General features: G+C 42.5%; 1 protein-coding gene across 1 annotated transcript in view; it reads left to right on the top strand.

The window, feature by feature from the left end:
• LOC126263401 (uncharacterized) overlaps positions 1-24,135 on the top strand; it is a 191,459-nt gene that overhangs the window by 136,633 nt on the left and 30,691 nt on the right. The gene's annotated exons all lie outside the window — the stretch shown is intronic.

Consider the following 24,135-nt stretch of genomic DNA (forward strand, 5'->3'; position numbering starts at 1 on the left):
TGCGAGTCCAGTGATATCGTTTGGAACCTAGATGACTGGAAATCCGTGGCCTGGTCAGATGAGTCCCGATTTCAATTGGTGCGAGCTAATGTTATGGCTCCATTGTGATGCAGACCCCGTGAAACCATGGAGCCAAGTGTCAACTAAATGTTGTGAGAGCTGGTGCTGGCTCCACAACGGTGCAGGCTGTGTTTACATGGAATGGACTGGGTCCTCTGGTCCACCTGAACCGATCATTGACTCAAATGTTATGATCAGCTACTTGGAGAACATTTGCAGCTATTCATGGACTTCATGTTCCGCAACAATGATGCAATTTTTATGGACCACAGTGCGCTATGTCAATGGGCCACGATTGTTCACAACTGGTTTGAAGAACATCCTGGACAATTAGATCCAATCATTTGGCCACCCAGATAGCCTGATGTAATCGAAAACTAATGGGACATAATCGAGCCGGCCGTTGTGCCCGAGCGGTTCTAGGCGCTTCAGTCCGGAACCGCGCGACTGCTACGGTCGCAGGTTCGAATCCTGCCTCGGGCATGGATGTGTGTGATGTCCTTAGGTTAGTTTTAGGTTTAAGTACTTATTAGGGGACTGATGATCAGATGTTAAGTCCCATAGTGCTCAGAGCCATTTGAACCATTTCGATGTAATCGAGAGGTCAGTTCATGCACCAGCATTGCTTTCGCAATTGTGGATGGCTATAGAGGCATCGTGGTTCAGTATTGCTGCAGGGGACTGCCAGCGACTTGTTGAGTTCATCCCACATCGAGTTGCCCCACTACACCGGTTAGGAGGAGGTGCAATATAATATTAGGAGGAATCCCATGGCTTTTGTCACCTGAGTGTACCCTCAGGACACATCAGTAATGTCGTGTTTTCCTAAGAACAGAATGGAGGTCTTTTCTGGCAGAGCGCAGTGCATAGTATGCCAATGCCTCATGTGAGGTGTGACAGGGCAACTACTTCTGGAGAGCTGTAAATGGTTCAAATGGCTCTAAGCACTAAGGACATCACACACATCCATGCCCGAGGCAGGATTCGAACCTGCGACTGCAGCAGCAGCGCGGTTCCGGACTGAAGCGCCTAGAACCGCTCGGCCACAATGGCCGGAGCTACGGACAGCTCTGATACGTTGTGCTCTGCATTTCACTGAAGCAGTTGATGAAGGTGAGGTGAAGCCTGTTGCAAAATGGCTACAATGTATGGTGAAAAGTGCATTTCACTGCTAAGGAAGGTTAACTGTTAAATGATGCAAAGTCAAAAACATATTGCTGACTGTTTTTCTGCACTTCACGTTACCGCGAGGCAAATAATCCTCTTATTCATGGCCGATTATATGACTAGCTGTCAGTAAATCCAGGCGATCCATCAATAATGTAGAGTATATCAGATGTCCCAGAAGTTTTTCCCTGATTACAAACATTCATAAGGCATTTTTTATGAAACACACAAATACTTTTTATCTTGAGTTGCATGTGATATATTTTAGTTTAGTGTAGATACATACATACTCTTATTTTGTTTGTTATAGCGCCCATTGACGTAACAACAGCGCGATTGGACACCATTTGCAAACAACATGTACTTATAAATGGTTCAAATGGCTCTGAGCACTATGGGACTTAACATACGAGGCCATCAGTCCCCTAGAACTTAGAACTACTTAAACGCAACTAACGTAAGGACATCACACACATCCATGCCCGAGGCAGGATTCGAACCTGCGACCTTAGCGGTCGTGCGGTTTCAGACTGAAGCGCCTAGAACCGCTCGGCCACTGCGGCCGGCCAACATGTACTCAAACCAGGAAGGTTGTCAGTTGACAACATCGTTTAAATGAAATGGCTCTGAGCACTATGGGACTTAACAGCTATGGTCATCAGTCCCCTAGAACTTGTTGTTTTGTTGTTGTGGTCTTCAGTCCTGAGACTGGTTTGATGCAGCTCTCCATGCTCCTCTATCCTGTGCAAGCTTCTTCATCTCCCAGTACCTACTGCAACCTACATCCTTCTGAATCTGCTTAGTGTATTCATCTCTTGGTCTCCCCCTACGATTTTTACCCTCCACGATGCCCTCCAATACTAAATTGGTGATCCCTTGATGCCTCAGAACATGTCCTACCAACCGATCCCTTCTTCTGGTCAAGTTGTGCCACAAACTCCTCTTCTCCCCAATCCTATTCAGTACCTCCTCATTAGTTATGTGATCTACCCATCTAATCTTCTGCATTCTTCTGTAGCACCAGATTTCGAAAGCTTCTATTCTCTTCTTGTTCAAACTATTTACCGTCCATGTTTCACTTCCATACATGGCTACACTCCATACAAATACTTTCAGAAATGACTTCCTGACACTTAAATCTATACTCGATGTTAACAAATTTCTCTTCTTCAGAAACGCTTTCCTTGCCATTGCCAGTCTACATTTTATATCCTCTCTACTTCGACCATTATTGGTTATTTTGCTCCCCAAATAGCAAAACTCCTTTACTACTTTAAGTGTCTCATTTCCTAATCTAATACCCTCAACATCACCCGACTTAATTCGACTACATTCCATTATCCTCGTTTTGCTTTTGTTGATGTTCATCTTATATCCTCCCTTCAAGACACCATAAATTCCGTTCAACTGCTCTTCCAAGTCCTTTGCTGTCTCTGACAGAATTACAATGTCATCGGCGAACCTCAAAGTTTTTATTTCTTCTCCATGGATTTTAATACCTACTCCGAATTTTTCTTTTGTTTCCTTTACTGCTTGCTCAATATACAGATTGAATAACATCGGGGAGAGGCTACAACCCTGTCTTACTCCCTTCCCATCCGCTGCTTCCCTTTCATGTCCCTCGACTCTTATAACTGCCATCTGGTTTCTGTACAAATTGTAAATAGCCTTTCGCTCCCTGTATTTTACCCCTGCCACCTTTAGACTTTGAAAGAGAGTATTCCAGTCAACATTGTCAAAAGCTTTCTCTAAGTCTACAAATGCTAGAAACGTAGGTTTGCCTTTCCTTAATCTTTCTTCTAAGGTAAGTCGTAAGGTCAGTATTGCCTCACGTGTTCCAGTATTTCTACGGAATCCAAACTGATTTTCCCCGAGGCCGGTTTCTACTAGTTTTTCCATTCGTCTGTAAAGAATTCGTGTTAGTATTTTGCAGCTGTGGCTTATTAAACTGATTGTCTACTTAAACCTAACTAACCTAAGGACATCTCACAACACCCAGTCATCACGAGGCAGAGAAAATCCCTGACCCCGCCGGGAATCGAACCCGGGAACCCGGGCGTGGGAAGCGAGAACGCTACCGCACGACCACGAGCTGCGGTCGTTTAAATGAAATGTGGCCTCATCTGAGAAAAGAACACGTTTCAGATAGTCATCATCTTGCTCAATCTCAGCCAGCATGGCAACGCCAAAGACATAACGAGCGCGGTAATCCGTTGGTTGGGGCGACTGTCTCATCTGAACTTTGTACTCACGGAAAAGTAGTTGTTTATGTGGGATGTGGTTCACTGATGTCTTTGGAATCAGCAATTCACGTGAGGATCTGCGATCTGACCTCTTGGGACTTTTCACGAAGCCGTCTCTCATTGTCTGAATTTTCTGCGCACTAGGTCCAGGGCTGCCCGTTGTAGGAAGATTACAGACACTCTCTATTTCCTTAAACTTCGTATATATCGTCTTGATGCTTCTAACGTCTGATAACTATCTATGGCCTGTCATCTGAACTTTCTCTGGGCTGTTTTTGGTGACTGTGTCTCTTGATATAAGAAGATACATTGGACTTTCTCCTGGTTTAAGTAGATGTATATTTTGTACAAATGGTGTCCGATTCCGCTGTTGTTACGTCACTGGGTCATGTATCAGACAAAGTAACAGTAAGTACGAACATACACAAAAACTTGAACATGTCACATGCAATTCAAGATAAAAATTATTTGTGTATATGTCATATTTTATGCATTAAGAAAGTTTGTAATCAAGTAAAGACTTCTGGGACACCTGGTATTAGTGCTTTGGTTAAAGTTAACAAAACGTTTTTTTAACTTTCTTCCCAGAATGCCATTGTGGACTGAATAGTTAATGTGCTTGCGCTTTCATTTTCTGGGAAAGCACAAATGCGCTTCGTATTTAAGTTCTGCGTCCCTGTCGGTGCACAATGCCCTATTCTGTTTGCACGGCGCATAATTTCTTCTCCTAAGGAAACACGGCGTTAGAATTCTCCCTTCATAGTTAACATGTCGACGCTCCACGATGTGGATGAGTGCTGCAATTGAGTTCCTTGCCTTGCAAAAGAGAAGCATAAATTTGCACATTGGCGAAACAAGTGCGAAATATCTTCATGGCAGCATAGATTCGTAAAACACGACTATAACTAATTACAAATTAAACAAATTAACTGTATAATTTATCATGTATGTGCACTGTTTTCTATGTACACTGACAGAAAAAAATGCAACACCCTCAACGACAAGGTCATTTCATTGATGAGCGAGGTTACAGGAAGTTCATCATTGCCAGGAGTATATGATGACAAATTCAGACCAAATGAAACACATATCTCACATTAAAGGATGCCCAAACAGCCTCATCAATACACAGTGCATCATCCTCTGGCAGCAATCCAGGCATGAATTCTCACATGCAAATGTTCATAAAGATGCTGTATGGCATACGACCATAGATTGTCCCAAGCATAATGTGCCTTTTGTTGCAGTTCAGCAATGGTACTTCCAGGCTCTGGAGAATGAATAACTTTCCACTTCATCGAGTCAGTATGTGTTAAACTGACGAGAGATCTGGTGATCTTGCTGGGAAGGGTAGTAGTTGTACATAACGACGAGCACGTATACGAGTAGCACAGGGATACGAAACAGCCTGTTTAGTGGGCACTGACTACTTCACCCTACAGAAACACCAACGTGACCACGTGATGTTACTGGCCTGTGTGTCGTGGATGCGTGCACTCTGCAATAGGCAGCTCACCGGGTCTGCACCACACACGAGTACGTTCATCACTCGCATACGGACAGAACCTACTCTCATCGCTGAAGACAACAGAGCGCCTTCCCACTCTCCAGTCAATTCTTTTACGATGCCAGCTTAGCCGTACTTGGCTTTGTCCTGGTGTGGAAGGTAGACTAGTCAGAGGCATACGTGATCTTAATTCTGTTGCAAGAAGGCGGCTCTTAGCGATCGCTGGCGACACAGCAGTTGCGGATTCCGTCTCTGGATGATGTTTGGTTGGCCAATGCTGCTTACGCAATGCGCCGATCTTGACATGTGTCTGTACTACGCAGACGTCCGAATCCTGATCCACAGGTATGGGAATATTCCACAGGCCAGTGTTCAAAGCAGCGACACACCTCCAATAGATTGTGCCCTATATGTGCAGCAGTCCGTGAGTACATCCATCCAGCTTCCCACAGGCTCACAATGCGACCCCATTCAAATGGTTGTAGCTTTTCGACAGGAGTGCGCACTCATCACTGAAGCGTGGTTGTACCCTAGAATGAATATTGCAAACACAGTTCACCTCTAAATTTAGTATAGTTACTGCCTGTTGAGTCAAAACAGCCATCCTTCGCTTATATTTCAGCAAGATATTGCCCACCCTGAGGCCTTCTGAGCACCATGTCATTGCCAATGACTGTGACAAATGAATCACTAACGCTACCAACTCCTCAGCACACTCAAACTTCTGCTGTACCCGGTGCCACTGAACACAGTCCTTGAAGGTATTGCATTTTTTGTTTTTTTTGTTTTTGGTAGTGTATTTACATATTGTAAAACTGTGTTGAACAAAATACAAGAGTTATTCTGATTGACAGCTTACATGATCTCTGGTGTGACAACAGCTGCAAGATTTATCGAGTTCACTGGACACCTGGCCTGATATTATTTCTCAGTTCTGAGAATTTCTGGAAGTAGAGTAACATTTCTGCTTACTGCCATGATACCATGATCTTCAATTTCCTCTGCTGTTGTGGACAACAAGTTATCTGATGTTTTCTGATAATCAGCAGCTTCATTTCTTCAGTATATCACATGGTCCTTTCATATACATCTTTCTGACCACATTCTAATCTTTCAACATTTACTTTTTTTTAGTTCTTTGTGGAAATTCGTTCGGAGTGCATTGAACTTACTTCGGCCTCGGCAGGAATTGACGTGTATTGTGCAATAGCAACCTTACACATTGTAATATATTGTGCAATGCATTGAACGAGTGACAATATTTTTAAACCTCTGCAGTCTTCTAAAATACATCACGCAAACCGCCACTGCCGTTCTCAAACAGTCAGTATTATTGCGCAGTGCTCAGTACTGCAAGTAAATATTGAGCGTGTGAGGGCCCTTCCATGCCATGTTGCAGGCGGACATTATCTTGCCTAAATGTAAGCCCAGGATGGCTTGCCATGAAGAGCAATAAATCGTGGACTACCGTTGACGTACCACTGTGCGGTAAGGCTCCGCAGATGAAAACCAAAGGGAACTTGCTATGAAAAGAAATGGCACCCAAGACCATCACTCCTGCCTGTTGGGCCGTATGGGGGAGACAATCGGTTTGGTATCCCACCGCTGTGGCGTCTCCACTGGTCATCAGAGCTCTGTTCGAAGTAGGTCTCATTACTAAAGACAATTTTATTCCAGTCAATGAGATTCCAGGCCGAAGACGTGTCTGGAGACGCCCCAGACCGTGGTGAGATACCAACCTGACTATCGCCCACCATACGGCCTGACAGCCAGGAGTGGTGGTCTGGGGTGCCATTTCTTTTCATAGCAAGTTCCCTTTGGTTGGTTGTCATCTGCGGAACCCTTAGAGCACAGAAGTGAGTCGACGATATTCTGTGCCTCGGTTTGTTGAGCTTCATGGCAAGCCATCCTTCGCTTAGATATCAGCAAGACATTGCACGCCCACACATGGTGAGAGTTTCTACTGTTTGTATTTGTGCTTACCAAACTCTACCTTGGCCAGCACGATCGCCAGATCCCTACCCAGCTGTTTGGAGCACTATTGGCAGGGCCCTCAGACCAGCTTGGAATTGTGACGATACCACGTGCCAGATGGACAGAATTTGGCACGATATCCTTCAGGAGGACATTCAACAACTCTATCAATCCATGCCAAGCCGAATAACTGCTTGGATAAGGGCCAGAGGTGGACCAGCACGTTATTGATTTGCTCAATTTGTGTAGTTTTCTCTCTTGAATTAATTATCCGTTTTTTTCTGAAATTGTAATAGTTTATTAGTCTGTACAAGTAGATCACATCTACTGGTTTCTGATCTATTCGGATAATTCCTTTGTGGTGTGTCGTTGTGTTCTTTTATTTACACTACTGGCCATTAAAATTGTTACACCAAGAAGAAATGCAGATCATAAATGGGTATTCATTGGACAAATATATTATACTAGAACTGACATGTGATTACATTTTCACGCAATTTGGGTGCATAGATCCTGAGAAATCAGTACCCACAACAACCACCTCTGGCCGTAATAACGGCCTTGATACGCCTGGGCATTGAGTCAAACAGAGCTTGGATGGCCTGTACATGTACAGCTGCCCATGCAGCTTCAACACGATACCGCAGTTCATCAAGAGTAGTGACTGCCGTATTGTGACGAGTCAGTTTCTCGGCCACCTTTGACCAGACGTTTTCAATTGGTGAGAGATCTGGAGAATGTGCTGGCCAGGGCAGCAGTCGAACATTTTCTGTGTCCAGAAAGGTCCGTACAGGACCTGCAACATGCGGTCGCGCATTATCCTGCTGAAATGTAGGGTTTCGCAAGGATCGAATGAAGGATAGAGCCACGGATCGTAACACATCTGAAATGTAACGTCCACTGTTCAAAGTGCCGTCAATGCGAACAAGAGGTGACTGAGACGTGTAACCAATGGCAGGGGCACCCCATACCATCACGCCGGGTGATATGTCAGTATGGCGATGACGAATATACGCTTACAATGTGCGTTAACGGTGATGTTGCCAAACACGGATGCGACCATCATGATGCTGTAAACAGAACCTGGATTCATCCGAAAAATTACGTTTTGCCATTCGTGCACCCAGGTTCGTCGTTGAGTACACCATCGCAGGCGCTCCTGTCTGTGATGCAGTGTCAAGGGTAACAGCAGCCATGGTCTCCGAGCTGATAGTCCATGCTGCTGCAAACGTCGTCGAACTGTTCGTGCAGATGGTTGTTGTCTTGCAAACGTCCCCATCTGTTGACTCAGGGATCGAGACGTGGCTGCACGATCCGTTACAGCCATGTGGGTAAGATGTCTGTCATCTCGACTGCTAGTGATATGAGGCCGTTGGGATCCAGCACGGCATTCCGTATTACCCTCCTGAACCAAACGATTCCATATTCTGCTAACAGTAATTGGATCTCGACCAACGCGAGCAGCAATGTTGCGACACGATAAACCGCAATCGCGATAGGCTACAATCCCACCTCTATCAAAGTCGGAAACGTGATGGTACGCATTTCTCAAAAAAATGTTCAAATGTGTGTGTAATCTTATGGGACTTAACTCCTAAGGTCATCAGTCCCTAAGCTTACACACTACTTAACCTAAATTATCCTAAGCACAAACACACACCATGCCCGAGGGAGGACTCGAACCTCCGCCGGGACCAGCCGCACAGTCCATGACTGCAGCTCCTGGACCGCTCGGCTAATCCCGCGTGGCTACGCATTTCTCCTCCTTACACGACGCATCACAACAACTTTTCACCAGGCAACGCCAGTCAGCTGCTGTTTGTGTATGAGGAATCGGTTGGAAACTTTCCTCATGTCTCCACATTGTAGGTGTCGCCACCGGCGCCAACCTTGTGTGAATGGTCTGAAAAGCTAATCATTTGCATATCACAGCATCTTCTTCCTGTCGGTTACATTTCACGTCTGTAGCACGTCATCTTCGTGGTGTAGCAATTTTAATGGCCAGTAGTGTATTTATTTACTTATTTCTTAGAGCGTACTTCCAAGGAATCGCTCGGGGGCGTCGTGTCGTGCCGGCTGCACAGTCCGATGTTGTCGCCTAGGGCGAGCTCGGTAGGCATAGATCGGGTTCGGCTGGAAACTGCACCGGTGTTGTCATAGTAGCTCTTGCGGGCGGCTTGAGCGTTATGTACATCCTATCTGTGACCTGCAGCAATTTGTCGGGCGAGTTATTGCCATGTTCTGCCAACGCTGCCCGTACTTGTGTCGGTAGTTATTGTTGCCAAAGGTGCAGTAACAAATCGCCGGATAATGGGGAGCTGTTTCTTAAATTACGTAGATGTCGCCAGAACTCTGATAGGACCTTATCACCACGTTTCTCTTGGTACATCACTTGTCCAAGTACAAAAGTAAATTTTCTTGTTCGTTGATCGTTTTTTGTTGACAGAATATGTTTCCTATTACCGTGAACCAAGTTGAATCTTTTGTGACGGCTCCCAAACCCGAGGTCCTCGGCTGCACTTTTGGGGCAGCCACCACAAATTGTATAAAGCGTGGGTAGTGACCAGGATGTAGTTATGTCTGTTGGCCGAAAAATAATTAATGACGAGAACTGCGCCAGCTAGAATGAAGAGATAACTTATCTTTATTTCTGAGGAAACGTGCACCAGCAATACAAGTCCAAGTAATATCCAAGAGTAATCCGTGTACTGAGCCCAGTCGAATACAATAGCAAATATCACACTGCAATGGCTCCGCTATAACTCCACGAAAGGCTAGCAATAGACAGCCGACAATATACTGTCTGTCTCGGGGCCAGCGCTCCTCCTTATAAGCAAAAGTCAGAGGGCGCTGCGGACCCGAGCTCAGCCACGGCGGTTGGTTGGTTGGGTCCGTGGATACAACAGAAACGTTCCTCCCCGACAGCCGTCTCGTAGCTTCAGTAGCGTCTAGTGAAGACCTGTCGTATTTATTGCCAGAGTACATGAACTCTTAGCGCCATGCGGTGCGCGAGACAAATTACCCGATGTAGTGCTCCCTAGACTTCCTCCCAAACGTTCATTGCCGGACCTGGATAATTTGTAGGCCCTGCTACACCTTCGCTGTAAAGCCAAATAAAAAGTCGCCAGCCTCGCTGTTTACTTCAAATTTCTGTTGAAATAATACACAGTTTATCCTCTTCTAATATCCCTTGCGAAATCCGCTTCGTGCGTCGGACAACTTCTCCAGCTAGCCTATTGCTCCACGCTGTATTCGGCCGCCTCCTAGTTAACAGTCCGTGTACGCTCGCTAACATCAGACCTCACCTCGAAAACCAGCAATAGTCTAAGACGTTTCCAGCGCGCGAAAGCGAATACACTTCCGAACACTTCTGAACTTTCTACATCTACAGGAACAAACTTAGTGCTCCTTGACTACGAACTTCCAAAATATGACTCCGCACCACCTCCGCCCCAGAGCGCTCACTTCCCCTCCTGCATCCTACCACTGCCACTGACCCACTCCTCGACTTCGCGAGCTGCCCACAGCTCCACGACATTACTTTGACATGCCAACATTTCGGCCATTCAGCCTCCAGAGCAGAAATTAGTCACTGCGGTTGGCCATTCCCTACCAACGCTCAGAGTGCATATCAGAAGCTCATTTCGAAAGGTACGAAATCCTAAAACCTGAAAAGCGAGATAACAGGTGGCAGCAATACTTAGAACCATTACCTATGTAATAAGAACTTTTATGTGTGCCAAAACGTATCATACCCCCTTAGGACTTGCGATTAGTAGCAAAGAGTACCAAATCTAGTCTTACTTCGTTTCCAGTACGTACCAAATCCCGGCAGCCATTCGTTGTTCTTCTTGGTAATGACCTCACACACAACATGGCCGACATTTGTTTACATGACATTGTGTGTTGGAGACGCGTCTGGCTTTTTTTCATTGTGAGTTTTTAATTAAATTATGGAGTCTGATATAACAGATGAATACTGTGAATCACCAACAGAAATCGAAGGAAAGGGGTATGTAGATCGGAAAAATGGAATAAAATTGTCGCGAAACAAAATAACCAAGCAAAAAAGCCTAGTGCTAGGCCTCAAATTAGTTTTGAACATGACAGTGGCTTTGCAGTACTGTACGTTTATAGCCTACTGAGATTCAAGAGTTACCTCACAGTTTCTATAAAGCATGTTTGATTTCAATTTTTTTTAATTTACACAGGAATGAAAGTCATATATTATACACCCAGGAAAAGGATGGTGATGATGTCAGTCTCCTTATGGATGACAGATTTTCGTGGCTTACCTCCTTCTCACCCGTAGATTTTGTTATACAGTAGGTATTTAATATTGTTCTTCATGGTGATGACAGCACTGCAGAAAGTGCCATGGATTCCCATTTACTACATTGTTCAGGTTGTGTGGAAGTGAAAACAACGAGTAAAATATTTTGTGAAATAAAAGTATTCTTACTAATTTTCTTTGCAGTTTTTGTAAACTATTAACCTATTAACAGTTCAAAATAACCCATGGAGAGTGTAAACTGCAGTGCAAAAAAATTCAAATTATACAGTCAGGTAAGTTTTACTGCTAGTTGCAATATAATGAAACTCCATAACAGCAGTTACCAAACTTAACTCAGTTTTCTGCCAGAAGGTATCAAATCAATTTTTATTTATGTAGTAACAACCGAACAAATAAACATTTAACAGAGATACTTGGCGTAATGTTTTCCAACATTTGTCCGAATAAAACAAGAAAGCTACAACACATTTTCTGGTGCTGCTGTGATTGCAAAAAGCTTTTTGTCTCTCCTGTTAAATTAGATTTAATGGATTTTGTACTTTTGGAAACGAGCTTCTCGTATGTAAAATGCTGTTGCTTGCCGACACTTCCAGAAGTTTGTTCCTAAAGCGTACCACGAAACGCCAGCCGTTCTGTGGGAACGAACTCGCCTTGAGAGACTACTCAGTCGGGCCGTGCCATCACCCTTCAGACGGATTAAGACAAGCCCGCCTTTTATCTCCGGACTGGAGAATAACTACAGTCTCACGGACATTGCAAACTGGCTCTGGCACTCACAAAAGCGAACGGCACTGACCGACCGTCTCGGCCCGGAAATGATCCGTTACAAAGTTTGCGGGTGGATGGACATAAACTGTGGAACCCGTAACTGCACTCGCGGCAGAGACGAACTGTCGTACAAATAGTTCGTTGTTTCGAACTGTGAACGCGGCACGGACGAACTCGCTGGTGCCGCTGCTGTTCCTGAATCTGACACGATCACATTTTCAGTCTTAGCAGGAAAGTTCGCTGCAGCAAGGTGTGGGACTTCCTATGTCACTTACGAGGGGCGTTTGAAAAGTTCATGCAAAGTCCGAGAGATGGCACCACCGGCGCGTATCGAGGTCATGTTTAGTTAGTAGCATCTTTGGAAAGAATGCACACCAAGTTTCACCCATATTGGTCTATTTCTTTGTGTTTGGCATTCGTGTGAAGTCGAGTGATTGTCAAAAAATGGACGAAAAAGAATTTCGTGTGGTGATTAAACATTATTTTATGAAAGGCAAAACGTCTCAGGAGACAAAAGAGAAGCTTGGTAAACATTACGGTGATGGTTCAAATGGCTCTGAGCACTATGCGACTTAACTTCTGAGGTCATCAGTCGCCTAGAACTTAGAACTAATTAAACCTAACTAACCTAAGGACATCACACACATCCATGCCCGAGGCAGGATTCGAACCTGCGACCGTAGCGGTCACGCGGTTCCTGACTGAAGCGCCTTTAACCGCACGGCCACACCGGCCGGCCATTACGGTGACTCAGCACCTTCGATTAGTACAGTTTCAAAATTTTCGGAGTGGCCATATGGGCACAAGTGATGCTGAACGTTCTGGACGCCCTGTGGAGATTACGACTCCACAAATCATTGATAAAATCCATGGTATGGTGATGGATGACAGAAGAATTAAGGTGCGTGAGATTGCTAGTACTCTTGGCATCTCGAATGAATTGGTACATAATATTTTGCATAAACATTTGGACATGAGAAAGCTATCCGCAAGATGGGTTCCGCGATTGCTCACTCTTGACTAAAAACGGAATCCTGTGAAGTGTTGCAAGGATGGTTTGCAGCTGTTCAGGAAGAATCTTCAGGACTTTAAGCGTCTTTTCGTCACTGTGGATGAAACATGGATACATTACTATACTCCTGAGACCAAACAACAATCTAAACAATGGGTTACCAAGAGAGAATCTGCACCACAAAAGGCGAAGACCATTCCTTCGGCCAAAAAGGTTATGACGACTGTCTTTTGGGACTCGCAACAGATAATTCTTATCGACTATCTGGAAAAGGGTAAAACTATTACAGGCGCATATTATTCATCATTATTGGACTGTTTGAAAACAGAGCCGCAAGAAAAACGCCGGCGATCGGACCGCAAAAAAGTACTTTTCCATCACAACAATGCACCAGCACACACCTCAGCAGTTGTGGTCGCAGAATTATTGGAAATAGGATTCCAACTCGTTTCACATCCCCCCTATTCTCCAGACTTGGCTGTCTCGGACTATTATTTGTTCCCAATTTGAAGAAATGGCTGGCGGGACAAAGATTCTATTCAAACGAAGAGGTGATTGCAGCAACTAATAGCTGTTTTGCAGACTTGGACAATTATTCGGAAGGGATCAACAAATTAGAACAGCGTTGGACGAAGTGTATAGATCTAAAAGGAGACTATGTCGAAAAATAAAAAAGGTTTACCCCAAACACGTAAGTAGTTTTTATTTTTGCACGGACTTTTCGAACGCCCCTCGTACGTTCACAACTATGTAGTAGACTTCCTCATTACATATGGGGCAACACGGGAGAATTTACCTGGTTCGACGGAATTTGTACTATCGGCTTAACATCGCCTCCCACTTCTACAGAAATGTTGACTGTACCATGATGTGGAAACGTTCACGTCGCACTGCATAGCGTTTACGTTCAGAATCGCCGAGAGAGCTAGCTTCAAAATCTTTATATCGTTGCTCCGTTCGTTAATCTTGTCGATGATGGCGTGGAATAGTATGTTGTCGTCATCCCTAGTCTCCATGCGCATTTTAGCCGTTTATCGGAAATACAGTTGGCTGGAAGGCAAGACACTTCTTAATCGGTGTCACCAGTCATTTGGTTCCATACGTGATCCGTATAAATAATCGTACGTATACAAGTGATATTCAGAATTAATATTTATTCCCCATCTTAAAAATACAGGAACGTTCGGTAAAGCGAGATAATGGGTAACACTTGTTTCATAGCACTTCCTGCAAACGTGACATCATTTTGACGTCACGCGCAGTATCGGCGACCGCATGATCGGCTGTCGACTTTATAAAGAATATGAATGTGATCGTTCCTCGATACACTCGCAGCAATTTAAGCTGTCGTCTTAGGTTCCTGCCGAGCCACACAGTCGGAATTCGTCACATATTCGGAAATAAAGAGCCCAATATTTGCGAGAACAAAGAATTCGAATTTTATTGCAGCTCGTTTTAGTCGCAGCATTTAAAGCCGTACTCATGCCTAACCACACACTCGGAAATCGCCACATAGTCGTAAACAAACAGTGAAATATTTGTGACAAGGAAGAATATGAATGTTATTGTTCCTCGTTTCGCTCGCAGCAGTTTAAGCTGTCCCCACAGGTTCCTGCTTAACCACACCCTTAGAAGTGGGCACATATTCGGAAATACACTACTAGCCATTAAAATTGCTACACCACGAAGATGACGTGCTAGAGACGCGAAATTTAACCGACAGGCAGAAGATGCTGTGATATGCAAATGATTAGCTTTTCAGAGCATTCACACAAGGTTGGCGCCGGTGGCGACACGTACATCGTGCTGACATGAGGAAAGTTTCCAACCGATTTCTCATACACAAACAGCAATTGACCGCCGTTGCCTGGGGAAACATTGTTGTGATGCGTCGTGTAAGGAGGAGAAATGCGTACCATCAGGTTTCCGACTTTGATAAACGTCGGATTGTAGCCTATCGCGATTGCGGTTTATCGTATCGCGACATTGCTGCTCGCGTTGGTCGAGATCCAATTACTGGTAGCATAATATCGAATCGGTGGAATCAGGAGGGTAATACGGAACGCCGTGCTGGACCTCAACGGCCTTGTATCACTAGCAGTCGAGATGACAGGCATCTTATCCTCATGGCTGTAACGGAGCGTGCAGCCACGTCTCGATCCCTGAGTCAACAGATGAGGACGTTTGCAACACAACAACCATCTGCACCAACAGTTCGACGACGTTTGCAGCAGCATGGACTATCAGATGGGAGACCATGGCTGCGGTTACCCTTGACGCTGCATCACAGACAGGAGTGCCTGTGATGGTGTACTCAACGACGGACTTGGGTGTACGAATGGCAAAACGTCATTTTTTCGGATGAATCCAGGTTCTGTTTACAGCATTATGATGGTCGCACCCGTGTTTGGCGACATCGCGCTGAATGCACATTGTAAGCGTGTATTCGTCATCGCCATACTGGCGTATCATCCGGCGTGATGGTATGGGATGCCATTGGTTACACGTCTCGGTCACCTCTTGTTCGCACTGACGGCACTTTGAACAGTGGACGTTACATTCCAAATGTGTTACGACCCGTGGCTCTACCCTTCAATCGATCCCTCCGAAACCCTACATTTCAGCAGGATAATGCACGACCGCATGTTGCAGGTCCTGTACGGTCCTTTCTGGACACAGGAAATGTTCAACTGCTGCCCTGGCCAGCACATTCTCCAGATCTCGCACCAATTGAAAACGTCTGGTCAATGGTGGCCGAGCAACTGGCTCGTCACAATACGCCAGTCACTACTCTTGATTAACTGTGGTATCGTGTTGAAGCTGCATGGGCAGCTGTACATGTACAGACCATCCAAGCTCTGTTTGACTCAATGCCCAGGCGTATCAAGGCCGTTATTACGGTCAGAGGTGGATGTTCTGGGTACTGATTTCTCGGGATCTGTGCATCCAAATTGCGTGAAAATGTAATCACATGTCAGTTATAGTATAATATATTTGTCCAAAGAATACCCGTTTACCATCTGCATTTCTTGTTGGTGTAGCAATTTTAATGGCCAGTAGTGTAAATTGTGAGAAGGAGCAATATGATTCTTTATTGCTGTTCGTTTCAGTCGGAGCAGTTTAAGTTGTTCCCTTAGTTCCTGCCTAATCTCACACTCGGAAATCCTAAATATTTATTTTATCATCCTTTTTCAAAGCAGGCGGAATGCAGATAATGTCTGCAGATCACATTTATATTACATTCATAATAAAGTCCCAGAATGTATTAAGAACGCTAACATGAAGAAAATATTTACATGTGGTGAGATGTGAACCCACATCTTTCGACTATAGAACCCACGACGTTATCCATTATGTTAGCACTTCATAGTGTGAAATTTGTCTCCTGTCTTCGTTATCATTCTCTCTCTTGAAGGCTTATATCGCTGATGCGTTATTAAGTGACATTTAATGATAATGGTGACGTGTTTGTGATAAATTTTTAATGCCTGTTACCCTGAAACGGCATACTACAAATTATAATACAAGCAAGTTTCATGCTTTATTTGTAAACTATTGACGATGAGAATTCACTCCTGAGAGAGCACTCTTATATGAAGAGCACAAGGCAAAAATGATGATAGTCACTTTTTTGTAACTTTTCAGGACGATGAATTTTCTGGTCTAGTCTCTCGTATATCATAAACGTTCACCGTATAATTATCACAACAACATTTTTATTGTTCTATATCTATTTGTCTAGGTAACAAATGTAATACAATAAACACATTTTCAATTTTAAAGTACTTTATTAATTAAGAACTTAAATAGGTACACAAAAAACATGGTAAAAGTGATGGTAGTCATAAAAAACTTGGTAAAAACAATGAAAGTCCACATCTTTCTGCGTTTCTTCAGTGGATCTTGTAACCTGTAAACAGATTCTGTTTACTGTTTATTTTATAAGATTTATAATATTCTAGATTTTAACACATTAGGCCCACATAGATTTTATTTTAATACTGTTAGTTACAACTTATGTTTTGTCAATGAGAAAGTTCTTCAAAGTACTTTTGAGCAGATGGACTGCAAAACTGCTTCAGGTGCTGCAGGTCTTGGTACTTTCCAGGTTTTAGTTTAATCAGATCTAGAAATAAGCAAACTCTTGGGCTAAAACAAGGGAACCTGCTGGTGGTTTTTGTCATAAAATAGTAACCTACCTAGTTACTATTATGAATTTAACTAATAACCTAACTAAATATCTGTTACAATAACGGCAAAAATATTTCCCGTACTGATAAGTTTTCATTACTTTCAAGGTTACACTATTGTTATGAGGTATTATTCTATAACTCATTATAGGTCTATAGAATATTGATATGTGAAAGCAAAGGTAAAGTGTTGAGTCATTTTCTTTTACCTTCACGCAGAATTGGTGGTAATGAGAAGGACGTATTATCACCAGGGTCTTCTGTCTCTCTTGAAAGCTCAGTAAGTTGGTGTTGCGTTAGGATCAGTGACATAAGAAAGTACCCAGTGTAAGACGATCTGTGTTCAACTAACCTACAATGGACTTTTGAAAATTTTATTTCACGAATTGGTCGTGTAACAATTGGGCGTTTCTTGTGATAGTGATTTTCCAAAAAGGCAGTCAATTTTCTAAACAGGTTTCGGTCAGATTCAATCACAGTTGAAGGCGACGGCTTTACTCTGGTATTCTTTATTTCATTTACCCAATGTTCTGGTATGTCTGCAGGAAATTTGCCGTTTATCAGGGCTATATCTCTATCGCATTCTAGGTAAGAGTGGCCACGAATAGGGAATATGATTGTTATGCAGTCTAGTTTTTTTTAGGATTTGTACCACATAATGACAGAATTGAATCATGGTGTAGTTCTTGTTCTGTCCATTACAAGAATCGCAAAATATGTACAAGTTTTTGACATTGTACTGTAACATGGTGTAGATATAATAGTGCAACATCGATAATACTTCGTCTGCACCTTTACTTCCTTCTGTTTCTGGGTAAGCAAAAAAAGTTGCATTTCCCGTAGATAGGCTGTGGACATTGAACAAATACAATGACAATTGAGGGCGGTAGTAAACGTCATTTGTGGTCAAATTAGGTAAGCTTAAATTTTTTTGAAAATCAATGGTAAGCGCCTCAGTACCCTCCCTTTTCCTTGAAATTTTCCTAAATTTTGTCTTTGTGTCATAAAACATGTTAGCTTTCCTCAAGTGTAGTTCATTCTCACATTGTTTTGTCTTAATGCTGCTTAAAATATTTACTTTTTTCTTGTCATCATTAGTCTGTTCCAGCTGGAGGTTTAGAGCTTTCATTTCTGCTTGGTACCTGTCACATGCACTGCAGATGTCGCTTCTGGGATATCCGAAAGCTGTGTTAAACTTAGATACGAATATCTGTCTATAATATTCATAGGACACAGTCTTACGACTAGGCCTACCTGTTTTGTGCAATGTGTACATTTTTTTTTTTTTCAAATTTAAAGTGTCTGGCAAGTATGTTTTAGTTTTATCAAAACTATAATGGCTTGTGCGACCCTTAAATGATGCAATGTGATCAATGACACTTTGCTTAACTTCTTCTGATGTCCTACAATGTTTGTGGTCATACTTTCCTCTCTTGTCTGTTGGGGGTTCACCTGTTTCTTTCAGACTCGTTTGAATTGTTTGAACCCTTATCCCAGTTACATCAAAAATAGACTATAATGGTTTATAACACACAGGGGTGTCAATAAAATTATCACCATCCTTTATTCTTACTTTGTAGGTGTAGCTCTTATCATTAAAACGTTATTCATTTTCAGGCTTTCTTGGTCTGCGATTTTTGACGTCATAAAAATTGATAAGCCCAGCCAAGTATGTGGACTGAGCATCATTAGATTCTAAACTATTAAAACGAGAAATTAATCTTTTTCTTTCACCTTCACAAACTCTATCAAAACACTGTAGTGTTTCACATCTGCAATCGGGCCCAGTTTCGTGAGTACACACTTTAAGTTTTTTTATTACATCTCTTACCCTTCCATGGGATTTTCTCTTCTTTGTGCTAGGTTTACTGACGTTTTCACAATCTTCATCCACACTTGACTCACTTAATTCACTCATTTTCACAGAAACTACTACCAAGAACACAAGCTATAAACTTTGGCAACTTTCTAACCACAAACACAAAGTAAACAAAAGAATGAAGACAGCACATTGACCTCCTGATCAAGCAGGTTTTGCCAACCTTATGAAATGACTCTCATCATATGTGCCGTGAACACAGATGACATTCATCGGTTTTACCGTGCACAACAAAAATGAAATGGCAAATAACTTAGTAACTGCCAACATTCTTGCCGTGTACACCCCCCTACAAATTTGGCTGTGTTTGAGCTACAAATTCCTGTCCTAACCTGAAAATGGGAAAAATCTATCATCATTTTTGCCTTGTGCTCTTCATATGATGGCGTTAACCATCGATAAATCATAATGTTACGTTTAATTATAGCAAATATTATAATAAATCATTCCAAGAATGATCTGCTTGTATAAATGGTTCAAATGGCTCCGAGCACTATGGGACTTAATTGCTGTGGTCATCAGTCCCCTAGAACTTAGAACTACTTAAACCTAACTAACCTAAGGACATCACAAACATCCATGCCTGAGGCAGGAATCGAACCTGCGACCGTAGCGGTCGCGTGGTTCCATACTGTAGCGCCTAGAACCGCTCGGCCTCTCCGGCCGGCTCTGTTTGTATAAATCTCCGATACACGTACTTGAAGTCTTGTGATAGTCCCGTATCGAATGGTAACAAAACTTGATAGCTAGTCATGCGGTCGTCGATATTGCGTATGACGTCAAAATGCCAACACGTTTTCAGGAAGGGTTGTGAAATGAGTGTTACCCCAGGATAATGAAAAGCACAGAACTAACAGGAGAACGGTAAAGATGAAAATGCGTGTCGGAGAGGACACATGTATCTATCGCTAATCTCACAACCAGAGATCTCTACAGTAAATGGATGTAGATCTCTGATCTTACTTACCATGTAACATAGTTGGGCCGTCAACTAGGACTTACTTATTTGCAGATGATCTTGCAGTCTGTATAGATGCAGAAACAGCACAGATGGTGAAATATGAAGCAGACCAGTGCACTGTCAAAGTTGAAAATTAGTGTAAAGCTAATTCCCGTTGTGTCAACCAAAAAAAATGCAAGACTTGTATGTATCGTGGAATAATAACACTGAATTTGAGCAGAGCTCAAATGCTGCTAATTTCCTTGGAATCTCAATTGATTCAAAATTATCCTGGTGCAGCCATATAGTAAAAGTTGGAAGCAACATTAGCAAAGGAATATTTGCTCTAACGAAGCTTCGTCTCTGTCTAAACATGCCAGTACTTAAAGTAGTTTATTTTGCTTTAATACACAGTCACATTTCCTACGGCACAATACTGTGGGGACATCAAAGCAAGACAGCTAATGTCTTCAAACTACAAAAGAAGGCAATAAGATTGATATGTAGCTTGGCACCCAGAGCCCACTGTAGGCCAAGCTTTAAAAAATTACAGATTATGACCCTACCATCAATATTTATACTACAGTGTGTAATGCATATTAAGGAAAACTATTCCAGTTATCAACAGTATGATATGCGACATAATTACAACACATGAAACAAGCAGGACATAGTTTCTTTCCAGTGTAACTATAAAAATACACAAAACTGCTTCCTATACAAGCCCATAAAATTTTTTATTGCCAAACCCCAACATATCAGGGATTTTCCAATTCAACAATTGAAATAAAAAGTAAAAGAACTTCTTCTTGAGCTCAGCATTTATGAAACTGATGAATTTTTAAGAGAGGCAAATAATATGGTATGGACTACACTTGATGTGATCAATTTGTATATGCTTCTATATCTGAGTATGTCTGTAACTGGCTAAATTTACTATGCAATATGAATTTGTACCAGAAGTTTCTGTGTTTTGTATTTGTGTGAAGGTACTATAATTATTTGTGTAGTATTTATATTGTGTAATATTTTTCTTGTTTTTTGTTTTAATTATATGTGTAACATTTACACTGTGTAATGTTGACTTTCATAATGCCTTAGATGATCTCTGAGGTCTCTACGACAATAAAAATGCCATCTGCGTAATCCGCCTTGTTGTAATTAGGTCAAAAAATTACCACCAGTCTGTACGTAATAACGAATTCCTTACTTATTTCTGGCTTTGAAATTTATAGCGATGTAATAAGCTGATGTGGAAGCATAATCGAAAAGTATTTTCACTTTTATGTCTCGTGACATGGCAAAATCAGACAGCTGGAGTTCGATATTCAGACAGTGTAGAGATCGCTGCTCGTAACACACAAATATAAAAATGAATCACTGGCACACTGTGATTGTTTGTTGCTATGGCAGCAGTTCTGTAAGCATACAGCAGTCAATTGCTTAGTTAATCTGATTCAAGTCCAGGGATTTGCGTGTTCTGATCACGATGTAGATGAGAGTCAATACCACACCAAAGCATATTATCGAAAGTGCCTTCATACACGGTGATTCGGCTGCCCCTAAGGTCGCTCGCTATGCACTACCAATTAGTGCTACAGAGAAATGAACAGGATCTTTTTGCAGGAAATTTAATGCAGTTAAATTCTGTGCTGGGATACGTATCCGCTACAGACCGTAGTTTTAGAGTTCTTCAAAAAACGTAGAAAACTGACCTTCAAATACACTCCCACGCCCAGTGTCGGCCCTCACCGGCCCTGATTTCAAGTATGTTGTTCGTGGCACTCCCTGCTACCACTACACAAATATTTGCGATTGCACGGATTATTTCCTACATTCAACCTTTTTTGGTGTTCGTTGACTGGCTTTATTACGCCACCGGCTTAGTCGAGCGCTTAAAAATTGTAAAATTGACGTTTGTGTAAATTTTGGCTAGTAATTTTGTGAATTTTAACAGCATAAAATAAACAAATACGTTATTGCATTTGTACGGCCCTTCTTCCTTATCTACCCTACACCTCGGATCTCACACCTTCCGACTTCCATCTGTTTGGTCCAATGAAGAATGCACTCCACAGGAAACAGTACGTGGATGATGAGGAGGTTATTGGTGCAGCAAGGCGTTGGGTCTGACATCAAAATGGTTCAAATGGCTCTGAGCACTATGGGACTTAACATCTGAGGTCATCAGTCCCCTAGACTTAGAATTACTTAAACCTAAGTAACCTAAGGACATCACACACATCCATGCCCGAGGCAGGATTCGAACCTGCGACCGTAGTAGCAGCGCGGTTCCGGACTGAAGCGCCTAGAACCGCTCGGCCACAGCGGCTGGCTGATCTGACATCGACCAGTATTGTGATACCATGCGGGTCTACAGGTTCTCCCAGTAAGGTAGCGTGAGGCCGTCGCATTGAACAGAGATTACGTTGAAAAATAGGGTTTTGTAGCCAAAAGTGTGCGGAATAACATGATGTATTGGAATGCTGAATAAAACCAATCTGGTTTCAGAAAAAAATGTGTTGCATTATTTATTGAACGCCCTTCATACATAAACAAGTGAGAGACATAATTTGCAGGATGCTTTCTTCGTGTGCAAATCACACACAGAATCCGTGCAGGATACGGTGGCCCATGTGCAGTGACCACTTTCCGTCCAAAGTGCTGGGCGAGTTCATTCGTTTGTTCGGAAGGGGAGGCTGACATTGTTTGTCCCCTTTTAGTCTGCAATGACATAATCGAAGCGCATTGCCTACTGTCTTTCTCAAACGATTTTTCAGAAACTACTCAATAAAAGAAATTCATTTTTGCGTTATTTATGTAGCTTTATATGTCATCTTCATGATGACATATCCATCATTTTGTTAATGATCATAGTTATTGTGACATTTGCATTTAAGTAAGTCACTGCGTGAAATTCGAAAAAATTTGCAACGAAAAATAGGTGACAGTATGATTTTACGTATGGTGCGCTTTACATAGTATGTTGTGTGTATGAAATTTAGCTTAGATATTTAATTTTTCTTTAGGTTTGGGTGAAGGTCTCTATCTGCCACCAATGTCGAGAAAATTGATCTGATATACCACACTCATTTGTGATTGTGATAAAGCCAGAATGAAATATCCACAACATTCTTCACATTTCATAAAAGGCTAGATGTATCGAAATGAGATTTTGCCAAATGGCAGCACGCAAAGAGGAAAGTATTTTATCTTATGGTTATTATGCAAAAAAATATTCATCATCTACCGTGTTATTCCATTAACTACAGACTATTTCGATGATAGAACATGATTTTTAAGGGGCATCGACAGCTGGTGAAATGGGAAATTATTTGGGCTTGGGAACAACATAAGTTTAAGTCATTACATATCTTTTTTTTTGTACCGAGGATGTGCTTTTTCATAAGCTGTTGACCTCATTTTACCTCGGTTCCTCACTTAACAAACCAGGGTTTCAGAATTCTTTGGCCGGACTCGGTGGTCGAGCGGTTCTAGTCGCTTCAGTCCAGAACCACGCGACTGCTATGGTCACAGGTTCGAATCCTGCCTCGAGTATGTATGTGTGTAATGTCCTTAGGTTAGTTAGGTTTAAGTAGTTCTAAGTTCTAGGGGACTGATGTCCTCAGATGTTAAGTCCCATAGTGCTCAGAGCCACTTGAACAATTTTTTTTTAATTATTTGGCAACTGCATCTGCGTGGGATGTTTTTGCGATGATATTGTGTAAACTGCATTGTGTTTTGGTAAAAGAAACAAATTGTAGCATAGAACTAGGGAAATGTAGGTTTTACTCAAATCTGGCCATCCACAACGCTTCTCTGAAAGTTCCAAAGGGTTAAAAGGCCAGATGAAAATAAATCGCTGCTTTTGTTGCATTTTTAGTGGAATTACTTCTAGATACTAACCAATGCAGAGGTGACAGATGTTCTCTGAATGGTCAGCAGGGAAGTGTTGCCGTGGAGGGGCTCCACTTAATATTTATAAAAGATGAGTGTATTCTTCAGTTTAGAGCAGCACTTCCCCTCCAGCACTCAGCATTTCCAGACACTAGATTTAAGACATAGGGTAGCATGTAGAAAGACAGGGTAAGGCTTTTTAGT

Source organism: Schistocerca nitens, chromosome 6 (assembly GCF_023898315.1).
Source record: "Schistocerca nitens isolate TAMUIC-IGC-003100 chromosome 6, iqSchNite1.1, whole genome shotgun sequence".
Classification (NCBI taxonomy): Eukaryota; Metazoa; Arthropoda; class Insecta; order Orthoptera; family Acrididae; genus Schistocerca; species Schistocerca nitens.